At 35.3% G+C, this 27,613-nt stretch overlaps 1 protein-coding gene across 2 annotated transcripts in view; it reads left to right on the forward strand.

Annotated features, from left to right (window-relative positions):
- Positions 1-27,613, forward strand: part of GRID2 (glutamate ionotropic receptor delta type subunit 2) — a 1,570,085-nt gene that overhangs the window by 541,390 nt on the left and 1,001,082 nt on the right. The gene's annotated exons all lie outside the window — the stretch shown is intronic.

Raw genomic sequence — 27,613 nt, forward strand, 5'->3', positions numbered from 1 at the left:
AAATCTGTTTTTCTAGTATGTGAGGAAACAAACCTGATGGCTCTTCTGCAGAAAATTCTTAGCTATTAGTGAAAGACTAATGGCAGTTCCACTCTACCCAACAAAAGAACCCTAAACTAAACTCAAGTAGTTAAAACCAAGGATAATAAAGCAATGTATGTGTATTTGTGTTTTCCTTTATGTTTATATATCCTCTTATCTTTATGTTTGAAAAATCAAGTATGAAAAAAAAAAAGAAACTTCTATATTGACAGTTTCATACTCTGTCTTCCTTTCCTTTAAATCCTGGCCTTTTTTTGGTCCACTGGTCCACTCTATTATTGCAGAGTCACATCAGCTTGCAGTTACAGATATTGTCAACCTAGTCTCATTTATGTTTTCGGTTTCGTTCTTTCTTGCATCTACAAACATGTTGGGTAGTTTATGTTATAAATATATAATAATGCTTATATCACAATGTGTGGTGAAGAATAAACTAAATAATAGCTATAAATTCCTTACCTGACACAGAGTAGCCATCCAGCAGATGGTGATTCCCTTCTTTTTTCCCTTGTAAATACACATACACAATATTCATCTGGTGGAAACTGAAAGCTCCATTGACAGTTCCTCAACATTGAACATAATTTTAATCAATTATAATGCAACTTCATGTTTCCTATAACTGTAAATAATTGCATAAAATATTTCATATCAAGTTTAATGTTTGCTTTAACAAAAGAAATATGAATGCCACTTGTCTCTAAAAGAGTTCGTAATTTTTAGGAAATGCATTAATTTATGTTATGGTCTTCTAGTTTGATGTAATTAGAGCTTTGAGGTATTTTGCAAATATAAAGGAAGCTATCCTTTAACTTTATGAGTCCTGTTTTTTAACTACAGTTAGGTATTTTCATTTTCAAGAATTACGTCACAGTAAGAATTTTTAAAATGTCATTCTGCAAATGACTTTTTATCATTTTCCACATTCACAGTATTATTGGTACCCTATAGATTATAAAAGTCACAAGACAATTTTAGATACACAAGGCTATCTCTAAATCAGATTCACAGACAAGCTTGTGCATTCTTAACACAGTAAGGAAAATGGGCAGTTGGATTTACAGTAGTAACAGTTTATATTTCTGGCTGAAACATTCTAATTACGTAATTTCATATCATAAACTTCTCTAGGGCAGTAATCAAATCTTTTTTGTCCACCTGATACAATATCTAGAATAAATTAAAGTGTAGGTATACTTAGTTACTTAATCAACAGTACCTATATTTTTGTAGTGTTCAGCTGCTCCTGAATATCTCTGTACAACTTCTGAAAACTATCATATTAAAATTAGAAATGTTTATTTCTCATGTATGTATATTTAAATAATAAAGAAAATAAACATTACATATTTTACCATATTTATTCCTAGTATAATGAATTGGAAAATGATATTTTTGTGGTTCTGTACATTTCATAACCAAATTACCATGTTTTAAAAAATTTCCATTATTATCAATAAAATAATTACTTTCACTGCTGTTGTCTTGCATTTTGTATGTTTTTCATGTACCTAACATGTAATGGAAGGTTTCATTCTATACCAAAATACTGAGGTAAACTGAAACTTACATGGAATCATTAAGTCCCAAATTTATCAAATGCATGCATGCTAAGTCACTTCAGTCATGTCCGATTCTTTGCAGCTCTATGGACTGTAGCCCAACTAGGCTTCCATGGCCATGTGATTTCTCCAGGCAAGAATACTGGAGTGGGTTACCATACCTCCTCCAGGGGATCTTCCCAACCGAGGGATCAAACCCAAGTGTCTCAGTCTCCTGCATGGGCAAGTGGGTTCTTTACCACTAGGACCACCTGGGAAGTCTAAAATTTATCAAAAAAATCCCCAAATATTTATAAAAAGCAAATTGACTCAGTTTTTAATTTTTTCTAGAGATCCAGGATTTTATTGACATAGCTAAAGAATTCAGGAAATTTGACAAATATAATTTCTGCTTGACCCTACACCAATTAGATTAATTAATTTTGGAATATAATTATATTTTTAAATAAGACATAAACTGTTGACAATAAAGAACAATCATTTAAATGGAAGGTATAGGTAAACTTCAGTTGTTTGCTGGCTAGAATATTCTGTATACTAAAAATGATATAATTCAGCAAATCTTCCCCTTGGAAAGTGAAAGAAAGTGTTAGTCACTCAGTCATGTCCTTTGCAGCCCCTTTAGACTGTAGCCCACCAGGCTTCTCTGTCCATGGGATTTTCCAGGCAAGAATACTGGAGTGGGTTGCCATTGCCTTCTCCAAGGGATCTTCCTGACCCGGGGATCAAATCCTGGTCTCCTGCATTGCAGGCAAATACTTCACTGCCTGAGCCATATAATTTCCATGTGTACTGTAATACAAATTATTTGTAATAATAGCTAATTATTATTAGAAGAAAAAAGCCTTCTTCAAATGAATATATCTTTATCATATGAATATCAGCATTTTTTATGAAAGAAAGGTAATTATTCATTACCAATGAGTGAAAAACATGTTGGTTTAGACATTATAAAATATCCATTTGATTGATCATTGTAATGTAGAGTACAAAAACATCCTTACACAGTGAAAATGATCTGCCAAAGCAGATAAAAACAGTGTTAGGGATTTAATAAAAAAAATTCTTTTTATGAGAGAAATGTGATCTGGTAATAGAAACTCACCTTCCTGAGAAAATAAAGTCTTTGGGCTCAAAAATTAGAGTAACAAAATGATATAAATGTAAATATAGAAATGGAAAGTCATTTATTTTAATTGTAGCATTACTACTGTGATTTTATATATAATAGTTCAGTAGCAATCATCAGCATAGCGTAATGCCTTTATATAATTGAGGCAACTTCAAGTAGCGTTATTGTTTTCTTAGCCAAGTGGAATTATATATAGTGATGATAAGATCACTAGCAGCAGATGAATGAAAATTTGATTTATGCTGTGCAGGTACACAACTCCTTATAAATAATCTTGCAATCTGATACAGAAAGTGTCTATTATTCTGGCATGTTTGACATTCCCATTCAGTCCAGCAACTCATTGACATACACTTAATTTGCTATTTCTTGAAGGTGTTGCTTGAAGTTCCCTTCTACTTGACAGGTGCCTGACAGTTGAGTCTCTCTCAGAGCCTAACAAAATAGGAAAAGAATGCATTATCTAAACCCCTGTGGGATATCCATTTTATGACTTTGATAATGTTGTAGACTAAACTCAGTTCCTTTAGATATTGATGAAGGTGCACTTTTTTTTTTTTGGTCTTTAAAGACATGTGTGTATATACCTCTAGCTTTCAATTGGGATTTTTCTTGAAGTGTGAATGCTGTGTCCTACAGTTCTCAAACTATAACTGATGATTTAAATGTGGACATATGAAAGAAATTAAATAAAAATGGATCTCCTGGTTTCCCACCATTTATATATTTTAGCAAGATGCAAAAATTTTAATATTCACAATACAAATAGTGCTCTTAGCATCTGGCATTTTTGACAAATGCTTTTGAATGTTGTTATTGGTTTGAATACATATTTATATCCATGCAGCCTTCTCAGATTTCTCCTCATAGTTATTCATTATGATGGATATATACACACACTTTTAAGGACAGGAGCATATGATTTTGTTTAAGGAACAGGCAAAAGTGTATTATCTGTCAGGGCTCCTGAGATAAAGATTCCAACTGATATTGAAGTGGATTTCTAAAGGAAACAGACATTCTTTGGTGAAAATCTGTTTAGCTCACCAATATCCATATGATATGTACAAAATCCTAGGTATCACATTGAAAGATTATCTGTAACTGATCCCACCATATATTCCTGGCCTAATTAATCTCTGAAATTACCCTGCCGATCCTCTGCTGAGACTGATTTTCTAACAATTTGAGAGTCCCTTAGCTAACGCCATTCTCAGAAATTCACCCTCATTATTTTCTATCTGAAAAAAAAAAAATTTCCTCTATCCTTAGAGATTTAACCCAAAGTCCATGAAACGTTTTATTGATAGTTTCACGCTTTGGTGCAATGCTTCTTATCCTTGCTATGTCTTGGGACACATTTTGTATTATTATCTCACATTATTGCTACTTGACTTTTAGATTAAGTCTTTTGTTGCTTTTGATGTGTGTAATAGAGGCCCGCTGGGAGGCAGAAATCACACAGTAATTTAAACAGGCCAAGTTTAATATACAGAATAAATAGATGGAATTTTGGAGTAATAAAGGATTGACTAGCAATAATTAAAGAGGACTCTTAGAATATAGGAATAGTTAGATATAAAGAGCAACCACTGCCTCTAGAGCTGAGGTTTCGCACCCAAGAAGGAACTTGCACACCTCTTGCAGGGCTGAGGTCCAGACTCTGAGAGGACACAACCATGGCTCACTGGATAGAGGACAAGTTACTGAGGTGTGGTGGCATTAGTGTTTGTTAGAAATCTTCCTTTTCAGTAGTGAAGAAGCCATCCGTTTGGAAGAGCCTTACCAGCATCATTTCTCTGCAAAGCCAAGTTAATGCCAGTTTTCCACAGCTGTGCCATCCTAGGGAGTAATGAGAGAAAACCTCCATAAGGTGTTGCATTTCGGCACTTCTGGTAAAACCAACCAGGAGCTGCTGGAGGCTGCTGTTCACCGGCAAATGTGTCACTGGTAATTACCACTAGATTACAAAGCTACCTTAGAAGGTTTTCAAGAAAGCCATCTACAGGGAGAGGCCAGGCCTTGAGAAAATTTGGCTGCACCACATGACATGTGGGATCTTAATTCCCCATCCAGCAATCGAACCTGCAGCCCCTGCAGTGGAAGTATGGAGAGTTAACTACTGGACATACACAGAAGTCCCTGGAACTGATTTTTAATCTGTCAGAAAACCGACCGGAAGGAGTTGCTGGTTGCTGGGGGCAATGGGCCACCATGTAATATCAGAGCCACGCATGGGAGAAACTGCGCTGTAGAAGCCTGTGAGAGGAACATACTGGGACCAAAGCCTTCTTCTTCCAGTGTCCCTCTAGCACCATCTGCTGACAGTGCTTCAGTTCAGTTCAGTTCAGTCGCTCAGTCATCTCCGACTCTTTGCGACCCCATGAATTGCAGCATGCCAGGCCTCCTTGTCCATCACCAACTCCTGCAGTTTACTCAAACTCAAGTCCATCGATTCGGTGATGCCATCCAACCATCTCATCCTCTGTCATCCCCTTCTCCTGCCCCCAATCTCTCCCAGCATCAGAGTCTTTTCCAATGAGTCAACTCTTCGCATGAGGTAGCCAAAGTATTGGAGTTTCAGCTTCAGCATCAATCCTTCCAACAAACACCCAGGACTGATCTCCTTTAGGATGGACTGATTGGATCTTCTTGCAGTCCTAGGGACTCTCAACAGTCTTCTCCAACACCACAGTTCAAAAGCATCAATTTTTCGGTGCTTAGCTTTCTTCACAGTCCAACTCTCAAATCCATACATGACCTTTGTTGGCAAAGTAATGTCTCTGCTTTTTAATATGCTATCTAGGTTGGTCATAACTTTCCTTCCAAGGAGTAAGCATCTTTTAATTTCATGGCCGCAATCACCATCTTCAGTGATTTTGGAGCCCAAAAAACTGAAGTCTGGCACTGTTTCTACTGTTTCCCCATCTATTTGCCATGAAATGATGGGACCAGATGCCATGATCTTAGTTTTTTGAATGTTGAGCTTTAAGCCAACTTTTTCACTCTCCTGTTTCACTTTCATCAAGAGGCTTGTCAGTTCCTCTTCACTTTCTTCCATAAGGGTGGTGTCATCTGCATATCTGAGGTTATTGATATTTCTCCCGGCAATCTTGATTCCAGCTTGTGCTTCTTCCAGCCCAGCATTTCTCATGATGTACTCTGCATATAAGTTAAATAAGCAGGGTGACAATATACAGCCTTGACGTTCTCCTTTTCCTATTTGGAGCCAGTCTGTTGTTCCATGTCCAGTTCTAACTGTTGCTTCCTGACCTTCATACAGGTTTCTCAAGAGGCAGGTCAGGTGGTCTGGTATGCCTATCTCTTTCAGAATTTTCCATAGTTTATTGTGGTCCACACAGTCAAAGGCTTTGGCATAGTCAATAAAGCAGAAATAGATGTTTTTCTGGAACTCTCTTACTTTTCCAATGATCTAGCAGATGTTGGCAATTTGATCTCTGGTTCCTCTGCCTTTTCTAAAACCAGCTTGAACATCTGGAAGTTCTCGGTTCACATATTGCTGAAGCCTGGCTTGGAGAATTTTGAGCATTACTTTGCTAGTGTGTGTGACAACGCTTAGAAACGTGCAAATTGGCAAAGGAAAAATACTTTTAAAGCCTGTCTCCATTATTGCAGTACAGGCAATACAGGGTGGATTCGGATTTGCCAAGCAGTCTATTTGACATTGGCACAGTAGACCTATTTAGTGACCCTTTCAGCAAATGAGAATTTCTTAGAAGACAGAAATTGTTTCTCATCATTTCTTTTATGCCCAGGAGTAGTGTTTTCTATACAAATGGTAATCAAAAACATCTCAACTAAATTTTATCACTTTTAACCACTAAATTTTTATAAATATAATTTCTGTCTCTGAAATTTTATGTACAAAAATATATCTATCGCCATCAAAGTTTTACATGAGTGTGCATTAATTTTTCTTAGTATATATGGAAGCATGTTTGTACATGTATGGGTATATAAAGTTAATATGTGACTAATGATTTTGACCAATATCTAAACTAATCAAATGAGCTTCCTGAAAGTTAGAGGAAAGCTATTTTAAACTTCACAGAGACAAGTGACAAGTCTTGATATCTGTTAAATAAAAATATAAATTTCTAACATCCAAAGAAAATTTTACACATTGATTTTCTATCAATTTAGATAAAGGTAAGTACAGTATAATATTTTAAATTTTTTTATTTGATCACTATAAAAATGTACTAGTATTTTATCAATAGATGATGGCTGAAATATCAAAATCTTATAGCAAATTAATAATTTTAAAGTCAGTTTTGTTGAAGATTGAATTGTCTCTAGTGGCATTAAAAATTGATTACTACTAAAACATTAAAGCATGGTTCCTTGTCAGTTTGTAGGCTTACATAGTGACTCTACAAAACCTGGCCAAGCAAAATAAACACCAGAATATTGTAAGTCGAACGTTGTGGGTGTGCGTGCTAAATTGGTTCAGTTGTACCCAACTCTTTGTGACTCTGTGGACTGTAGCCCACCAGGCTCCTCTCTCCATGGGATTCTCCAGGCAAGCAAACAGGAGTGGGTTGCCATTTCCTACTCCAGAGGATCTTCCCGACCATGGGATTGAATTCACATCTCTTATGTCTCCTGCATTGGCAGAGGGGTTCTTTACCACTAGTGCCACCTAGAGAATTTATTGTATCATTTATATGTGGAATCTAAAAAGATGATACAAATGAACGTATTAACAAAACAGAAATAACTCACAGACTTGGAAAACAAACTTGGATACCAAAGGGGATAGGTTAGTGGTAGTAGTGTTAGTCACACGTGTGTGTGTGTGTGTGTGTGTGTGCACGCGTGCTTAGTCCAACTCTTTGCTATCCCATGGACTGTAGCCCCCAGGATCCTCTATCCCTGGGATTTTCCAGGCAAGAATATTGGAGTGAGTTGCCATTCCCTTCTCCAGGCGATATTCCCAACCCAGGGATTGAATCTGGGTCTTCTACACTGCAGGCAGATTCTTTAGAGTTGTGGGTGGGGTAAATTAGGAGTTTTGGATTCATGTATAAACATTACTATATGTAAAATGTAGATTATCAACAAGGCCCTACTAGATAGCACAGGGAACTCTACTTAATATTCTGTAATAACCAATATGGGAAAATAATCTGAAAAAGAATGGATATATATGTGTCTGTGTAATAAAACCACTTTGCTGTACTGAAACTGACACCACTGTAAGTCAATAGTACCACAATATAAAATAAAAAGTAAATTGAAAATTATAATCTGATCATGTTACTGTTCTGAAAACTTCCAATATCATTCTCCCAGTGACACCCTTGCCCTATCATATGAATAAGATAAATTAATTATATATTAAAGGGTATGAGTCTGATAAACTCTTGATAGTCCTTCTAAACATTTTATTTATTTACCTTCCAATGGATACAACAACAAAAAATCCTTGGTGTACAAGCATGTTATATCAAATGTATGTAGTGGTGTTCCACAGGCCATACTTTCTATGATAACTTCAGAGACAGAACAGTGATTCCCTGACATTGACCATGAAAGTGATATTGACCATTCATGTTGGTAAGAACAGGGACTATGGTTATGATGGTGGCTAACAACCATTATGTACAATCCTAATAAGAGGGATTTATTGGTCTTTTGGTAATTCATGAAACATTGGATAAAGAGAAACATCTCTGAAAGGTCTGAGCTAGGTAATCACGGGTAGGCTGTGTGAATAGGAATTTGAGGAGTGTGACATGTAGACTAAGAAAGACATAGAATGGAGACAGTCTTCATAGACATCAAGTAATCTTTCTTTCCAACTATAATGAATAATCTATTTAAGTCCTCAAATTTGGTGAAAGTTATTAAAACATATATTTTTGTGCAAAATATCTGATCTTCTTTATTATATAAAAATGTTAAAGCCTCTGTTGTGAAACAGCTATTGTTTTCTTTTCCGGCTTTGCTTGTTTGTTTCTAGTAATTCTTTTGCCAGGCATTTTTGAATACCTGAGCATCTCTTGTCTGGTAAAATCTTCTATCTTGGGTGTTAGCGTTATGGTAAGGATTTTATATTCTGGGAAGAATAAACTCATTATTAACATAAAGTTCTGAGGAGGAGTCTTTTATTATTTTATTCAATGACCCTCATTTGATTTTTTGTATCTGATGCCCTTTAAGAGAATGCAAAACAATGTCTATGCTCAGTGAGTGAAAAACTGAGTGAATTAATTTATGTATGAATGGTGTATTAATTCTTCATTTCATTTTCAAACTACTCAACAAGAAGTTTTGTATGTTACACACAGTCTTCATTCCTTATAAAACTTTAAGAAGTATGCCGTTAAGTCATTTATTCAGTATGGACCTATATCTAAGTAGCCAAATTTGACAGTAAATTTTGAATGGTGAAATATCTAGAAATATTTCCCCAAGTTATCAGAATAACAAATATCTAGAAATTCCTCTTAAATATTCACATTTGGGAACCTAATGATAGCTTACTTAACTTGGATCTCCAACTAAGTGACCTAAAGTAACTATACCCCCCATCAGGTAGTGGTAATGTTGGTCAAGAATTGTATTTTAGATGAAACCCACATTTATTATATTTGAAGTTATAAATCAAAATAGGATACCCTTATTTTTCACTTTCCACACCATTTTATTCTGCTACCAAAGTCACTGATAACCAGATATTATAAATTTTGAATTGTTTATGCAGAATTCATGATTTTACTATAAAATTTTGTGGACTCTATTTACAGGTAGATAGATATATAGATGCAATTTTACTTAATAGAATTTGCTAACTGAATTAATAGCTTCACTTGGGTTGAGTGAGAACATGTAAAGGAAATGTTATTTAAGAAAGCACACTTGATTTAAGTATTCTACCAGGACATTTGCATGGAATATGCTAATTATAAGTATATCTTGTCTGTTCATTAAAGTGAATCTGTCAGAACTCTTATTTAATGTTTGTTTTAATAATTTGTTTGTGTTACTTTATGGCCCTGAAGGGAATAATTTCACATTTATGAATACCCTACATTTCAGACTTTTAACTAATTAAGGATGATAACCTCACCACAATTAACTCCTAATTAACGAAATTTTACATTATTTGTTCTATTTTCCTCTATTCTTTGTTTTTGGTAATAGATAAACAATATAAATGAACATTGTTTTCCATGATTTGTTATCCTGTTTCTGTGCTCTACTTCAAGTGCACGCTGAAATGGGAAACACTTCTGTTTTCTAACGTAGTGCTCATCATAGCATTTAGTTCCAAGAAGAGCAAGCTGAGGCTATTTTTCCAAGATCATGTAGTAAATAGGACAACTGTGGGATTTACATTCTTTGTCTAGTTCCAAAAATCTTTATTTCTAATTCTGTTTTAAAATATTTCTTGATTCCCAATGAACTAAAAGAGCTAAGTTGACATTTTGCAATGTGTAATCTATATTACATAAAGATTTATATCACTCAGTATGATACCACTTTGTTTTATAGTCCAGTATATTCAGTGTCTTGAAGACTTTTTATGCATTATTATTAGATAACCAACAAGGACCTACTGTATAGCACAGGGAATGTTGCTCAATAGTCTATAGTAATCTAAATGGGAAAAATAATTTGAAAAAGAATAGATACATGTATATGTGCAATTGAATCACTTTATTGTACACCTGAAACACATTGTTAATCAACTATGCTTCAATATAAAATAAAAATTTAAAAAAATAATTCTTCTTATTCCCTGGTGACTAAGATGATAAAGAATCCGCCTGCAATGCAGGAGACCCAGGTTTGATCCCTGGGTCAGGAAGACCCCTTGGAGAATGAAAAGGATACCCACTCCAGTATTCTTCCCTGCAGAATTCCATGGACAGAGGAGCCTGGTGGGCTACAGTACATAGTGTCGGACACGACTGAGTGACTAACACTTTCTAACGTACTCTTTGGATACTTTTAGTATTAATAAATAAAGTATAAAACTTTAGTATTACTAACCAAACTTTATCAAAAAATATTTTTCTTTCTAATTTAAAATATATCTTGTATTAGCCATAAGTTAAGTATGTGTTTGCCACACAGACTGATTATGGGAAGATCCTGGGAGGTGCCTTCTGCTGAATTACTAAAACATTCTTCATAGATTTTCTTGTGATTTATATTATTTATAATTGTTTTTATTACACTCATTTGAAACAGAGCAAAAATCTTTCCTCCTAATTCTACAATCTCCTTCACTTTAAAAAGGGTTATTCAATTTTAGTATGGATTGCAGTGGTTCATTGTGTAATTACAGAACATATTATACAGGAATAATCTGACCCTTCTTTCAGTGAATCATTTGAGACAGTCTCTATCTTTCTCAGGAGGAGAGGGAATGATTAAGCTGTCATCATCTCCTAGTGTCACTGAAAGGACATGAGTTTCAGTGCTATATGACCTGACATTTAAACTCATACTTTAAGATACATTTTTTTTTCCTTTTCCATTTTCTTTTCTTCTTCTCTCTCTCGCTCTCTTTTGATTCCATATATAAGGAATGCTTGCAGCATTTGTCTTTATTTGTCTGGCTTTTTCACTTATCATGATCCTCTCTGGCTTCATTCATCTTGTTGTAAATGGCAGCATTTCCCTCTTTGTGTGTGTGTGTTAGTCGCTCAGTCGTGTCTGACTCTTTGCAACCCTGTGGACTATAGCCCACCAGGCTCTTCTGTCCATGGGATTCTCCAGGCAAGAATACTGGAGTGGGTTGTCATGCCCTTCTCCAGGGGATCTTTCCAACCCAGGGATCAAACCCGGGTTTCCTGCATTGCAGGCAGATTCTTTACCATTTGACCTACCCAGGAATCCCTTCTTTTTAAAAGCTGAATAATATTTCATGTGTATCTTTATCTGTATATGAAGGTACACATGGGATATTATATATATATATTTATCTCTTATAAACATATTATATATATAGAATATTATATAGAGAGACAATATTATATATATATTTTTTTCCATGCATCCGTCTATAGACATTTAATTGTTTCCATAGCTTGGCTATCATGAATAATGCTGCAGTGAACATAGGGATACAGAAATTTCTTTGAGATAGTGATATTGTTACTTTGGATATATATCCATAAGTGAGATTGCTGCCTTATATGGTAGTTCTGTTTTAAATCTTTTGAGAACTCCTGTACTGTTTTCCGTAATGGATGTACCAGTTTACATTCATGCCAACAGTGTACAAGGGCCCTCTTTTCTTTACAGCCTCACCAATATTGGTTATCGTTTGTCTTTTTGTCAGTAGCTAGCATAACAGATGTGAAGTGATACCAGAAACCACATTGTGTCTTTGATTTGCATTTCAGTGATGATTAGTAATGTTGAGTATGTTTTCATGTATCTGTTGACATTAGTATATCTTCTTTGGAGAAATACCTATTGCACTCATTTACTCCTTTTCATTGGGTTATTGGTACCTCATGACTACTTTAGAGAAATGTTCAATTGTTACATAAACTAGAATCTATTTCTTTGTTATCTTAAGTTCCAGTGACCTGCTTGCTATTCTTCCTCCAGCATCACACTGACGTCCATATAATGATGCATTCGTTTTGTATTTCAAATCACCACTGACTAGTTAAATAAAACACAATGGGTCTGTAGGGCAGAATTCTGACATGGACCTCACTGAGGTAAAATAAAAGTGCTGACAGGACTATGTTCACTTCTGGAAGCTCTAGAGGAAAATCCTTTTCCTTTCATTTCCCCACTTCTAGAAGCTACCTATCTATATATTATTTGTCTCATGGAATTCCTGCCTCTATCTTCCGGCCCATCAATAGCAGGTCAAATCATTTCCTTGCTATTGTCTCTCTGGTTTGCTGCAGTCTGAAAGGTTCTCTACTTTCTTCTCCACCCTATTTGAAAGACGGTGCATGTAGGCACCAGACACCCTCTCGAGTGGGTGAAGGCACAGTGTGCCTTCTCGAGAGGGTCTTAGAAGCCTGGGTGAGAAAGTGAGCTCAGCAGGCCTCCCCGCTCCAAGAAATTAGCCAGAAATAGAGAGAGAGAGAAAGACAGGAAGAATAGAAAGAAAGAAAGACATGGGACCAAAGCTCTGATGGAGCAAAGGTGTTTTAATCAACATGGCGTGGGCATACTTACTGTCTTACAAGGTGGTTATTCTCAGCGGAAGATAAAGATTAAAATTCCAGACTTACAAAATGTTAAGACAATCCCTATCAAAGGGAGAGTTGCAAACAATCACCTTTTACCATATGGCTCATAAAAAGGAAGAGGGTACTTATCACCTTAATGAGAAATGCCTGGATTCCTCAGCCTCGGGGAAAGGTGTGCCTCTCCTCTTAATTCCTGAATATTCAGGAATTAATAAGGGCCAGAGGGTTCCTGACAGATCCAAAACAGCACACAGGAAGCCTCTTGTTAAAAGCTTCCTGACAATTCAGGACTGATTTCCTTTAGGATTGACTGGTTTGACCTTCTTGCTGTCCAAAGGAATCTCAAGAGTCTTCTCTAGCACCGTAGTTTGAAAGCATCAATTCTTTGACACTCTGCCTTCTTTATGGTCCAACTCTTATAGTTGTACATGACTACTGGAAAGACCATGGCCTTGACTATACAGACCTTTGTCAGCAAAGTGCTATCTTTGCTTTTTAATACACTCTCTAGGTTTGTCATAGTTTTCCTTCCAAGAAGCAATCATCTTTTAATTTCATGGTTACAGTCATCATCCTCAGTGATTTTAGGGCCCAAGAAGAGGAAATCTGTCACTGCTTCCACCTTTTCCCCTTCTATTCACCATGAAGTGATGGGAGCAGATGCCATGATCTTAGTTTTGTTTTGTTTTTGATATTGAGTTTTAAGCTGGTTTTTTCACTCTCCTCTTTCACCCTCACCAAGAGGCTCTTTAGTTCCTCTTTGCTTCCTGCCATTAGAATGGTATCATCCACATATTTGAGGTTGTTGGTATTTCTCCCAGCAATCTTGATTCCAGCTTGTAGCGGAATCCAGCTTGGCATTCCGCATGGTGTTCTCTCTGCATATGGCACTATATGGCCTCACCATACTCCTTTCTCAATTTTGAACCAGTCCGTCGTTCCAAATAAAGTTCTATCTGTTGCCTGTTGACCCACATACAGGTTTCTAGGGGACAGATAAAATGGTCTGGTATTCCCATCTCTATAAGATCTTCCACAGTTTGTTAAGATTCACACAGTTAAAGGCTTTGGCATAGTCGATAAAACAGAAGTAGATGTTTTTCTTGAATTCCCTTGCTTTCTCTATGATACAGTGAATGTTGGCAGTTCAATCTGTGGTTCCTCTGCCTTTTCTAAACCCAGCTTGTACATCTAGAAGTACTGCTGAAGCCTAGCTTAAAGGATTTTGAGCATGACCTTACTAGCATAGGAAATAAGTGCAATTATCTGGTAGTTGGAACATTCTTTAGTACTGCCCTTCTTGGGAATTGGGAGAAAGATTGACCTTTTCCAGTCCTGTAGCCACTGTTGGGTTTTCCAAATTTGGTGACACATTCAGTGCAATGCTTTAATAGCATCATCCTTTTGAATTTTAAATGGGTTGTATGGTAGTTCTGTTTTTAGTTTTTATAAAGAAACCTCTGTACTGTTTTCTACAGTGACTACATCAGTTCACATTGCCACTACAGGGTACAGTGGTATCCTTTTCTCCACCTCCTCACCAAAATTTGTTGTGTCCTTTTTGATGATAGCCATTCTGAAAAGTGTGAGATCATATCTCGTTGCTTTTTTTTTTAAATTGGAGGATAATTGCTTTCCAATATTTCCTTGGTTTCTGCCATACATCAACATGAATCAGGCGTAAGTATACCTACGCCCCCTCCTTTTTGTTACTTCCTCCCACTCCCCACCCTATCCCACTCCTTTAGGTTGTCACAGAGTACTGGGTTGAGCTCCCTGTGATACACAGCAGCTTCCCATTCAGTTCAGTTCAGTTCAGTCGCTCAGTCGTGTCTGACTCTTTGCGACCCCATGAATTGTAGCACGTCAGGCCTCCCTGTCCATCACCAGCTCCTGGGCCAGGGCCGGGGGTTGGAGGGAAGTTTATTTCATTTTCCTGCCTATTTTTTAATTGGGTTGTTAGGTTTTATCGATAGTGAGTTTTATAAACTTTTATATATGTTATATATTAATCTTCTATTGGTCATATCATTTGCAAATATTTTCTCCCATTCAATACATTGTATTTTCAGTTTATTGATGATTTCCTTTGCTGTGCAAAGCTTTTAAGTTTAGCTGGGTATAACTTGTTTGTGTTTGTTTTTGTTTTCTTTGTTTTAGGTGATGGATCCAAAAACATATTACTGTGATTTATGTCAAAAACTATTCTTCCTATGTTTTCCTCTAGGAGTTTTATAGTATCCAATCTTTTATTTAGGTCTTTAACTAATTTTAAGTGTATTTGGTATTAGAGAATGTTCTAATTTAATTCTTTTATGTCTGTGTCCAATTTTCACAGTGCCACTTATTGAAGAGACTGTCTTTTTTCCATTTTCTGTTCTTCGCTCACTTGTCACAGATTAATTGGTCACAAGTGCTTTGGTTTATTTCTGGGCTCTCTATGTTGTTCCCTTGATTCATGTGTCTGTTGTGCCAGTACCGTGTTGTCTTGATTACAGTAGCTTTGGTGTATAGTTGTGAAGTCAGGGGCATGATGCTTCCAGCTCTGTTATTGTTGTTCAAGATTGTTTTGGCTATTTGGTTTCTTTTGTGTTTACATACTAATTTTAAAATCAGTTTTTCTAGGTTTCTGAAAAATTCCATTGACATTTTGATAGGGACTGCATCAAATCTGTGCATTTCCTTGTGTAGTATGGTCATTTATAGGGGAAAAAAGTAAAAACCTGCCCAGAAAGCAAACATAGGAAGAGCATCCCTCAACATAATAAAAGCATATGTGACAAACCCACAGCTAACATTATACTCAATGGTAAAAAACTGAAAGCATTTCCTCAAAGATCAGAAAGAAGACATGGAGGCCCACTCTCACCACTTTCACTTAACATGGATTTGGAAATTCTAGGCACAACAATCAGAAAAAAGAAAAAAAAGAAATGAAAGGAATACTAACTGGAAAGGAAAAAGTAAAACTGTCACTATTTGCAGATGACATGATACTGTATACAGAAAATGCTAAAAACACAACCAAAAAACTACTAGAATTCATCAGTGACTTTGGTAAAGTTTCAGGATACAAATTAATAGACAGAAATCTGTTGTATCTCTATGCTCTAACAATGAACTAGTAGAAAGATAAATGAAACAAAAAAACACATTTGCCTTTGCATAAAAAAAATAAAATACCTTGGGGCAGGCCTAGTTAAGGAGGTGAAAGATTGAGTACTCAGAAAACTATAAGACACCAAATAAAGAAAGTGTAGATGACACAAGCAGGTGGAAAGATATACCATGTTCTTGGCTTGGAAGATTCAGTATTGCTAAAAATGACCATACTACCCAAGGAAACCAGTGCTTTTAAAAGTGTTTTTATAGATCTCTCTTGAACTCAGATAGACCATGTGAAATAGTCAGGGCTTAAAGTCTATTTTTTGCAGCATGGAGTTGAAAAATTATCAGTTGTGGTAGAGTAATAACTTGTTAAAATTGGTTAAGAAAATATTTTCCCCAGTTGAAGGATTTCACCCATAAATTTTATATTGCTATTTAAAAAACCAATATTAGTACAAGATACAAAGCTATTGGCAAAGTGAAGTGAATGTTATCAATATCTTATTCACACATCTAAAGGTTTGTGGTTTTCATCTCATTTCATACTGCCTTGTAGGAGGAATTTTCTTTAATGTCCAAGGCAAAGATAAAGTCTTTTTTTTTTTTGGTAGCATAAATATTTTAAACGTTTCTGTTTTTATTTTATCTTTACACCTTATATATTTCCATTATTTGGCACTGGAAAAATAGAGCTTGTCTACAGATGATCTTCATATTATGGCATAAAGACTAGCCATTTTATGAGATGGAGAATTCAAGGAATGGGTTGTTTTAGTCATTTAATCAGGCAATATATAAATATCTTTCATGAGCCAACCACTATATTACTTAGATATGGTAATGAATAAAACAGACTCTGTTTATACCCTCAAGAAGAAGTTTCCATCAGAGAAAAATGACATTAAGCAAATCATTTCCAATAACTGAATATATTATTTCAAATATACAAAGAGCTTTAGAGAACTACTTAGTTAGAGACAGGTTAATGAGTACTAATACATCTTTGTATGCTTTCTGGACACTGCATTTCTCTTGAGTAGGCCTGCAATTCCTTCTGAGGTCTATGGGGTCTTAGTGATGAAGTGGAGAAAAAATGGGTAAGAAGGCATGGAAGGACATGTGCAGAATATTCTGGGAATGAGGTATGATAAAGCATAGCACTTGAGAATGTATTAAATAAAATTGCCCTGTCACTTTGCATAGGAAATATGCAATGAAATCACTTTACTCAATTCAGTTGGCTTGGGTTGAGAATCTACAGAGTATCAGAAACTTTGTAATACAAAGAGTTGAAGACCCTACCCTACATAGAGCTTGCTTTAATGGAGAGATAAGTTGAATAGTCACATAATTATAGTATGCTAAAAGGGAAAGGCAGTGCTCGATGACAATTACAGTTGACTGTGAAGAGAAAGAAGAGTGATTGAGAATAATACAAAATTTATAGAAGAGGTGGCTCAAAAGGATTAAATTTAACACATGAAGATGAGGTTGAGGGTAAAAGAAAGTATAAAAACAAAGGTAGGAATTTGAGATATAATCTCAAATAGATAGATTAATAGTTTTTTCAGGCTTACATAAGAGAGTAAAGAAATTGGGAAAATAAAGTAAGGTGAGATAAAAATAAACAGCAAAAGATAAGCCGGCCTGCCTGTAGGAAACATTATATACAGGGATAAGTGAAGATGCCTGGAGAAATAGGCTTGGGGCTATATATGCATCTAGTACAGAAGAAATGCTTGTTCAGGAAATTCTGCAGGTAATTCTTAGACTGCTGCTTCTCATACTGACTGTACATTAATTTTAACCACTGCCTTCCGCATTAGACTTGTATGAGATCCTACTGACAAGGCAGGTTTCAAGGGCTACTGTCAAACATAGCAAAACTTTTTAGTGAGACCATTTCCCCTTCCCCAACCTTCAGATGACTCTGAGACTGACTAAAATTTCAGAATAATTGGATGAAAGGCTATGACGATTTTCTTTCAGTACATTTCTTAAAATTAGCATACATAGATGTATGCATACATATACATATGAAAGAAAAAACAATGGTATTATGTGTACATAGCCTTGTACAGTTTGGGGAGAGTTTCCATAATAACTTGTTGTTCAGACTCAGCCTTTGAAATGACTATGTGGTTTTCCATAAAATGGCTGTCCCATTAGTAATTTAATCGCTCCTGCCTTCATTAACGTTTACATTTCTTTGTCTAATCTGTGTAATTGCAAACAGTGTTCCTGTAGTTATTCTTAAGCACATATCTTTGGAATATGTACTTGTATTTCTGAAATGCAGATAGGTAGAAATTGAACTTTTTGGTCGTTAGAAGGATTGCTAAACTGTGGTTATTGCATTATATTACCAAAGGGCTTGCTAGGTGGCACAGTTGGTAAAGAATCCACCTGCCAATGCAGGAGATGCAAGCGACATGAATTTGATCCCTAGGACAGGAAGATCCCCTGCAGGAGGAAACAGCAACCCACCCCAGTGTTCTTGCCTGGGACATTCCATGGACAGAGGAGCCTGGCGGGCCACAGTCCAGGGAGTTGCAGAGTCAACAGGACTGAGGACAGCATGGCCACATATTACCAAAATGGTCATTATTTTTGTAACTGACACATTATAACCACATGGCTACTAGGGTCACATAACCCAGTTTCAAAATATAAATAGTGTTTGTTAAAAATAGTTTTTGAAAGAAAAAATGGAAAATATATTTGAATCTTTCATGTCATGAATAAACTGAAAATTAACATTAAAGTAACAAGGTAAACAATAAACATTGATACATTGGGGATGATTAAAAATTCAAACAGAATGCATAAATATTATGAATAAATAATAAGAGCATGATGGTAACTATGCATTGCAGAGCTTGGCATTCTTAAGGGTAACATTCTGAAGGATAATATTACTATCAGAATCCAGTAAGAGTTAATAAAATTATGGAAATATGTAAAGTCCTTCCTGTTCAAACAGAATTTGTATCTGTAAAAATGTCTGTGTTCATATGTGAAGATAAGAGTCTATACAAATACAAAATAGCTCTAATTCAGTCTGCTTAGTGTTTTTAACCCTTTTACAGAAGTCAGGAATTGGAATTTAGCATCAAAGATCCTAGCTGTCCAAAGACTACTCAGGCCAAGTTAATCAATCTAAGTAAAAGATTCCACCTAGTAAGATATAGTCCACCTTTAGAATCTCTAAGGTAATAAATGAAGAGAACATAATAGAATTTACAATGGACTAGCAAATTACTTCTTTAAAAAATAACAGGTAAATGGGAAAAAAGCACTTCACTCAATCTGGGATTCTTAAAAAATTAACAATTAGCATAATATATAGCTCAGCTAGAAGAGGTTGGCTTTGGCAAATTATTTTACTTAAAACACAAATACACACACATCTTCTCAACATAACCTTATGCCTTGGTTTATGTGTAGTAAAGAAAAGAGGACGCTATAGCCCAAAACGGCTCTCTCCATCTTGACTGTATTCTGGAAAATATAAACATTATTCTTTATAATGTATTCTTTGATAATACACAGACTCCAGCTCCTGGATTGAATGCAGTAGTTCCTCTTCTGACCTCATACCATCATTCACTGGTCGCCAGTATAACAGAGATCCAAATTTTACTATGTCTAGCTTTCTCTTTAGGCAGCTTCTTAATGTGGCCTCACAAGGGTTAATTTGACCTCAGGAGCTTTCCACAGTGTTTTTTAAATTCTTAATCTCAGAACTCCTTTTACATTAAAAAAATAAAAATAAAAACAGTGAGAACCCAAAGACCAAAGAGATTGACAAAGTTTGTCCTGCAGGCCAAATCCAGCCCATCTCCTGTTTTTGTAAATAAGTTATTATTTGAATAGAGCTACGCTATTTATTTTTGTATTGTTTATGGTTATTTTCTCTCTGTAGTGGCAGAGTTGAGTAATGTGACAGATGCCATATGGCCATATGGCTATTTACTGTCTTGTCCTTTTCAGAAAATGTTTGCCAGCCTCTGTTGTATGTGGATGATAATTAGTGATTTTTAACCATATGAAAAATTAAGCTTCAAAAATTTTAAAATTGAGAAGTACATAAGCACACTTTTCATTAGCCACCAGAGCTAAAAGGCATGCAGCCTTTGGGAAACTGCTATGCATTCATGGGAAAATGAAAATGAAAAAGGCAAGTAATATCTTAGTATTATCATGAAAGTACTTTTACCCTCCTATGAGACCCTGGATGTATATAAGGAATGTGAGAGATCCTCAGACCATGTTTGAGAGCTGCTGGGATAGTATATGGCAAAGAGTAGCTACTCAATATTGCACGGATGAATAAGCAATAGCAACAAAAGAGTCAATATTTCTATAGTTTCTTAAAATTTATAGAGAACTTTTATGGCAAAAGTATCAAAGAAAAGGGTTTTAATATAGGAGATGTTAGAGCATCTTTGCAAGCTGAGGGGAAAGAGGGCCATGCAGCCTGAGCATGATTAAGGATGTATATAAACAGACAGAAGAGTTAGACACGACTGAGCGACTGAACTGAACTGAATAACAGACAGAAACAATTAACTTAAAATAGGCCATATGAAGGAACTTAAATGACTTAGTTGAATTTTTATATGGTGCAGAAAGTGGTATAATATAATCCTACAGTGAAAACAAAGAATATGATATAATAATGTAATATGTGGGGAAATAGATGAGAAATCTTAGGAAGAGCAAAGAAAAATCATCTTCAAAAGAAAATCTTCAAAGGAGGGTTGCTTGAGGAAATTTTACGATGGACGACAATAGACTGTCTTCAAAAAATTTAAAGAAGATTGTTCTCAGTGTCAGAGTCTTTTATAACTTACCCTGTATCTGTGCCCTTCAGGTACATTTTAAAAAACATTTTGTCTTTGACCTTCTTTGTAAAAAAAGTTAAAAACAAAAAATTTCAAGTAGAAATTTAAATTTATTTTTGGTGGAGTCAGAAATGACCAAAGAATGTTTCAACACCTGTTTTGTAATCTGAAAGTAAGTTAAGAGTTACTCCTGGTATCTGGGGCACCAGTGTGCCATGAGTTTGCCTTTACATGCTGTATTCTGTGAAAGTAGTGGGGCTTGGACTGGGTATCTAGTTAGTCTCATCACCTTTTTAGCTGCACTCAAATGTACTTTCCATTATAAATGAATAGCAATCCAGTTGTTGTGGTTATACAATGTTTGATATATGTTTGAGTCACATGAATTGTTAGAATCTTTATTCAAGTTGTTTATGGGAAATGGTTTCTTTTGTGTATATTGCTTATCTATACACTTTATTCCTAGGAAAGATATCTAAATGCTGCACAGTATTCAACCATTCTAGTGAGAGAATGTTTAAAAGAAAAATAAAGATCAGCAATTATGAGCCTAAGCTCATCTAGAAACAATTTGTTCTATTATGTTATTGAAAACAAACATAAATGAATGTCAGTAAGCTATGGTGTTTTACCTCCTTCAGTATTATATTTACATTATTTGCACAGCAGGATGAGAAAGTAATCCCTGCAGGGATATTAAGGAAATCATTTATTTTTCTGTTAGATACACAAACGTGTTACAGTGTGTTTTACCATAAACAATAACTTTTAATTGGGAGACATGAAAATTGAATATCACTACCATGTGTGACATGTGAATTATGATGTGGTATTTATAAATATTTTAGTAGCTACTGTTTACCAGATGGAAGTACTGCATGTTTTTGCAAATCTGAAACATCTTTTTTATGATAATAGTCCACATTTGAGGTAATTTCTTCTGTCCTTGAAATATGGATGCAGGTTCTGTGCACTGTATGTAGTATTCTTAGCTTTTAGCAAATCAAACAATCCTAAACATGAATACACGTCAAGATGAATGTTAACGATTCATTTGACTAATGAATGCTAAATTCAAATGTTTTCTCCCCATATGTGCTATAATTTGAAATAAAAGGGCTGAACAAATTCCCCATGTGCATTTTTGCTCATCACACATAACCTTTGAAAAATAACTCTAAAGATGATATTTCAACATGGAGGAAATCACATTAAAGTCCACATTCTATTAGACATAAAGCATTATTCCAAAACATTAAAATTGTTTTTGCCTATTTTCAGGTGGTAAATTAATGTCATTCTCCCTTACGGTATTTTGTAATTGGAAGAAGTGTCTGCTAGAGATTTCAGTTTCTGTGAAAGAAACTTTCCCTCCTCTATTTTTCTTTCTCTTTATTGGTTCTTTTTCTCTACTCTGAGACTTCTGCTTCTTCTGTTATCACCCTTTAAAGTACTGTGGGTGTTTTGCCACATAGACTAGGCTTGGAATGAGGTCTGTAGTTACCAGTACCAGCAGTAGAAATGAAACATTGTATTGTCACTCTTTCCTACTGATTGACTGGATGGTCTATCTTGGCTGGCACCCTGCATCTCAACTGGTGTGTCTAGGAAGGCTATGGAAGTAAGATTGTGAGCCTTTCAAGCAAGCATGTGTAATATTAGCATTTCCTGATGCGTGCTTGAAGAGTTGCTTTTTGACACTTTCAATAATTTTAATGAGGTATCTTAGCTTGATTTACAAATTTGGCAAACTTAACTTGTGTTGTTATGTTTAAGCTTTGGTTCTTATTTCATAATGTGTGCTTTGAGAGTCTTTGATGCTGTGGAAGAATAAAGAAACTTCATCTCTCACCTCCTACGGTATCCAGAAACAAAACAGAAAAGGAGATAAAGTAGAATTAGAAATGACTTTTCGGTATCAAACAAGATTAAAAGGTTTCAAGTCTCTTAGGATAGAATATTGATTGTAGCAATGTATGCACACATACACACAGACCACAAACACACAACTCTGAAACCAAATAACATTTTTTTTTACCAATTGTTAACAGGATTATGGTTTAATTTGAGAGTCAAGAAAGTAATCTCCTAGCATTTGGATCCATTTGAAGCTCTACATGAGATTTTTCCATTTTAAAATGTCCCAGGGAAACATATATCTTTGAGTAATGTGATGGAATTTAAGTGCTATGAACACTTGCAAAAGAAGCTAAATTAAGAGTAATGTGATGGAATTTAAGTGCTATGAACACTTGCAAAAGAAGCTAAATTAAAGGCACAAAATTTAAAAGGATATATTATTTCATACATAAATTGCTGGCATCCACTTTATAAATGGGAATTAGATTTGTAGTCTGTAAAAATCCTTAGGAAGCTGTGATTTACATTTTCCTCTTGGTTGTTACAGTTTAATATTTCTCCTAATGCATGAAATGTGTTCATGCCACTTTTTGAGAGTCTAAAATGAAAATGTTACAAATAGGAATACATTAATGAAAATGTTACAGAAGGAATACAGCCATGACATAATCAGGTAGCTCAGCATCTTTGCTAGACTGTGATAGGGGGGAGTTTAAGGTATTTGGAACTAATAGCTTCTCTCCCTTTTCTAGGTGGCTGTTTGCCTAAAATAGAAAGATGGAGGGAATAGATTATAAATAGTCAGTTACTATTAGGTTCTGTTATTCTTGGCATTAGATCTGAAGGAGCTCTATCTGGAGGAAGGCTGTGAAAATGCTGCATAGGGTCAGGAAGGTATAATTAGTTAATAAAGATTTAAAATCAGGACACCTAGATTTTATTTCACTTTAATTCTTAATAAACTCAATGATCTTTTACAAATTATTGCTTTTGTGGTATCAATCTGTTACTGCCTGTGACAATAATTAATTCCTGATCTTCTATATTGATATAAATTATTTCCTGAAAAATACAGTGTTTTCAAATTTTACCATGCAAATAATAGTCTATGTGGTTGCAGATAATTTAGATTCCCAGCTGCTGTTTCAGAGGAATTTGACCTTATTTGTACCCACGGAAGGTGTATGCATGCCACATGTGATACATATGGTGCCACCCTAAGGGGGTGGTGCTACCCTAGGGGGTTGGCTAAGTCCCCGCTTACTCCCAGATTTCAGCTGGAGCAGTCTTTATGAAAGCCAGTGATACTAATTCTTCCTAAAAGTACTAGAGACAAAAATGTTACTTAGAGAGAAACTATTTTGATATGTTTAATTCTTTCTCTTAAGGGGTTGTATGCGCTAAAAGCCTTCAGTGAGCAACTCCTTTGAGTTATGTCATCTCTTATTTCATTCTACAAAGCAAAATAATTATATGAAAACCATATGCAACCTCATAAGTAGTATCTCTTCTAATGAAAATTAAGGAAGTAGTTCAAATAAATGTTTGAAAAATCTGCTGCTCCTACTGTTTCACTCCTATATATGAAAAACAAAGTAATATTTTTGTTTCTCTTTGCTTCTCTAATTGAGTAATATAAATGGGTTGCTTTTATTCACTACAGGTCCTCAATTTTTTTTCTTCAGAACCAATCCAAATGGGAAACAAAACTGAAGCTTCAATACAACTGGTTTCCTAACTCAGCCTGATTTTCCAAGATCTGTTCTTATATAATCAAGTAGAGTATGGATGCTTTATATGGGTTGACATATGGTCAGCTTGTAATCTTCTTACCAATTCCTCTCCTCATTAATCTGGGCTCTACCTAATAATTGCTTTCCCTACATAATGGAACAAGTTAATTGCAAAATTCTGCTCCACTAGAATTGTCAGGTAAACTTTGCTGAATTAAACCCAACTGAAATTTTCCCATCAGAAATGTACTCACCTGTATTTTAAAATGCATAAACTGTGCATTTTAAAATATTACCAAATATATATTTTTTCAACAAACATCATGTATTTTTCAGAAATAATAAGATAGCTGATGACCTGTGTTATCTTGCTACAGCTATTATCTCACACATGCAGAAGAAGAGGATAGGAGCTCATTTGGTGAGCCATTTAGGTCTTTAAGTTTGTATCTGATATTATTAGATTGTTTTATTTTCAGATCACAGGACTCATCACAATATACTCTACATTTAGAATGAATATTAGTTTATAAGCACTGAAGTATTAAATAATATGTTCATCTACATAAAAAGGGTAGCATTCCAGATGCATCGTTTTCCTGTATTGTAAATAAGCTGCATTTGGAGGCCTGATTTCCTAAGATTTTCTCTATGGCAGTGTAGGTCAAGTGAAACCAGAAGTTAGCCCAAAGGGAAACATTTGTAGTTCTCACTTCATTTTTGTACTTTATCAGTTACATAATATGGTACTCAAACAAACACACACATACATATATAGCTTAAAATTTTTCCTTTAGCAATTTTGACAGCTATGAGTTTCCCTCTTGAGGAAGTGCATAAGAATGTCATCTTTAATTTTGTTTTCCTTTTATCTTCTTTTCTTTATACAAGCTAAGGACTGTGAAGAAAAAAGTCAAAGTGCAAATAGGCAGGGCTGCAGTAATATGAATAAAGCTCCTTGCTGCTGCTGCTGCTGCTGCTAAGTCGCTTCAGTTGTGTCCGACTCTGTGCGACCCCATAGACGGCAGCCCACCAGGCTCCCCTGTCCCTGGGATCCTCCAGGCAAGAACACTGGAGTGGGTTGCCATTTCCTTCTCCAATAAAGCTCCTTAGCTGGCACTAATGAAATACTTCTGGAGAAGCAATTGCTATGTTTGTAAATTTACGGAAACTGCTAGGGAAAACCTAGGGGTCCTCTCACTAAATATCATGCTTGCATTGTCAAGAAGGCTGCATCACATTATGCTTGTAAACTCATTATAATGATGAAGCCCAGACCTTTTCTAGGGATTGTTATTAACAGGCTTTAGCAGGTTGACCCTGCTGGACAAGTGGTCTTACCCTGCTTATCCACAGGTTATTTGTCTTACTTAAAAGGGCTTATAGTACTTGTGGCCATGAGAGATTTGAGGCATAGTGATCATGACGAGAAGGTGGCACACCTGCAATTCTTATGGTTGAATAAAAGGGTCCAAAAAACCCAGGAAGTAGCTTTTTACATAATATAGAAGTTACTTAGATCATTCATTTGAACAATTGGTATTTGCTGGATGCTGATCTCAAATATCTTAATTGTACATGAGGAAGCTCTCTATGCTTAATAAGGAAAACTCTATGTACTCATATTGGTCATAATTTAGAAATGTTGCTAAAATTTGGGAAGGCAACATAATAAAATATCATTTAATTGCAAGTCCTACTCAACTATCTAGGTCAAATTATACATCATCTTGTAGGTAACAGACATGTGGGTAGGTGTTGAGAAGTATTAACTTCTGTGATGTCCCAGAGGAGCATCTAGAAGCAGTTGTGATTTATGGATAAATTTATGGATAAAGGCCAAGAGTCAAAAAACTACTTTTGAGAGCTAATGTCACATGTAAGGGCAGCAAGAGATCTGGCAGAGGGAGACATCTAGGGCATATGTTTAGGAAAGATGAAGGTCTAGATAAGAAATCCAAATATGAAGAGATTATAAACAAGTCAAGAAACTGACTGTGACATCAGATAAAGCTTCATAAAGCCAGCCATCAACAGTACTGGTCCAGTTACAGATTCTTCTTGGTTGGCAGTTACATAGATTAGAGAAGCAGTTCTCAAACTCGTTTGAATTAGGGATCCTTTGCACTTAAAAATTTTGCAAGGGTCCTGCAAAGTTATTGTCTGCATGAGTTATATCTGTTGACATCTTCTTTCTTAAGAAGATACTGTTTTATACTTGTAAAATCTATTTTATGTTTACCTAATTGGAAGAGTCTGCATTCAACTGGTTTTAGTATTTTGTTTATGTTGAAATATTTGAGGAAAATCTAGCCTCACACAGATATATAATCAGAAAAGGAAGGAGTATTTCAGTAGCTTTTCCAGATACTTGTGGATATTTTTTTTTGATTCTACTCTGTACTCAACAAATGGGAATTTCTCAAATGCTAGTTGTAATGTAGAATCTTGAAATATATCAATGAACTTTTTGCTCTTTCAAATTAAAATCTGTAGGTCTAGTGTTCCCTTTGAATACACACTTATCCATTAATTATTTTATAAAATGTACTTGTTATTTGGAAAATACTGGCTCACTGAATGATGCAGATTTCCCAAACATTGATATGTTTCATTATATAATATCAAAACATCACATTTACTAATATTACCATTGATTTCATCCAAAAGCTATTTAAGTATTGGCACCCTGTCAAGTTTAGCATAGCAGAAGTTTTTCAAAGTTCTAATTTTGCTTCGAAATTCTGAATTTTATGTAAGTTAACAAGTGACATGATTTGTTTTCCTTGAAGTGACAAATTTATGTCATTTGATTTTGAGAAAATGTTTGTCAGCTACTGAAATCTGAATTACCATTTTTTTTGTCAGTCATTATTCCAATTAAACATGATGTTTGATGAAAACACAAGCTAGCGCAGCTTGTATCTTAAACCGTAACACAAGTGCTTTATGCAGACTTATTTTGCCATATAGGATATTAAAAGGTCCCAAAGAATTAAAACAAATACAAATAGCATTTGTATTTTTTTACTGCTTCATAGTGGCTCAGACAGTAAAGAATCTGCCCGTAATGCAGGGGGTTTGATCCCAGGGTCGGGAAGATCCATCCCCTGGAGAAGGAAATGAAAACCCA

Source organism: Cervus canadensis, chromosome 19, assembly GCF_019320065.1.
Source record: "Cervus canadensis isolate Bull #8, Minnesota chromosome 19, ASM1932006v1, whole genome shotgun sequence".
Taxonomy (NCBI): Eukaryota; Metazoa; Chordata; class Mammalia; order Artiodactyla; family Cervidae; genus Cervus; species Cervus canadensis.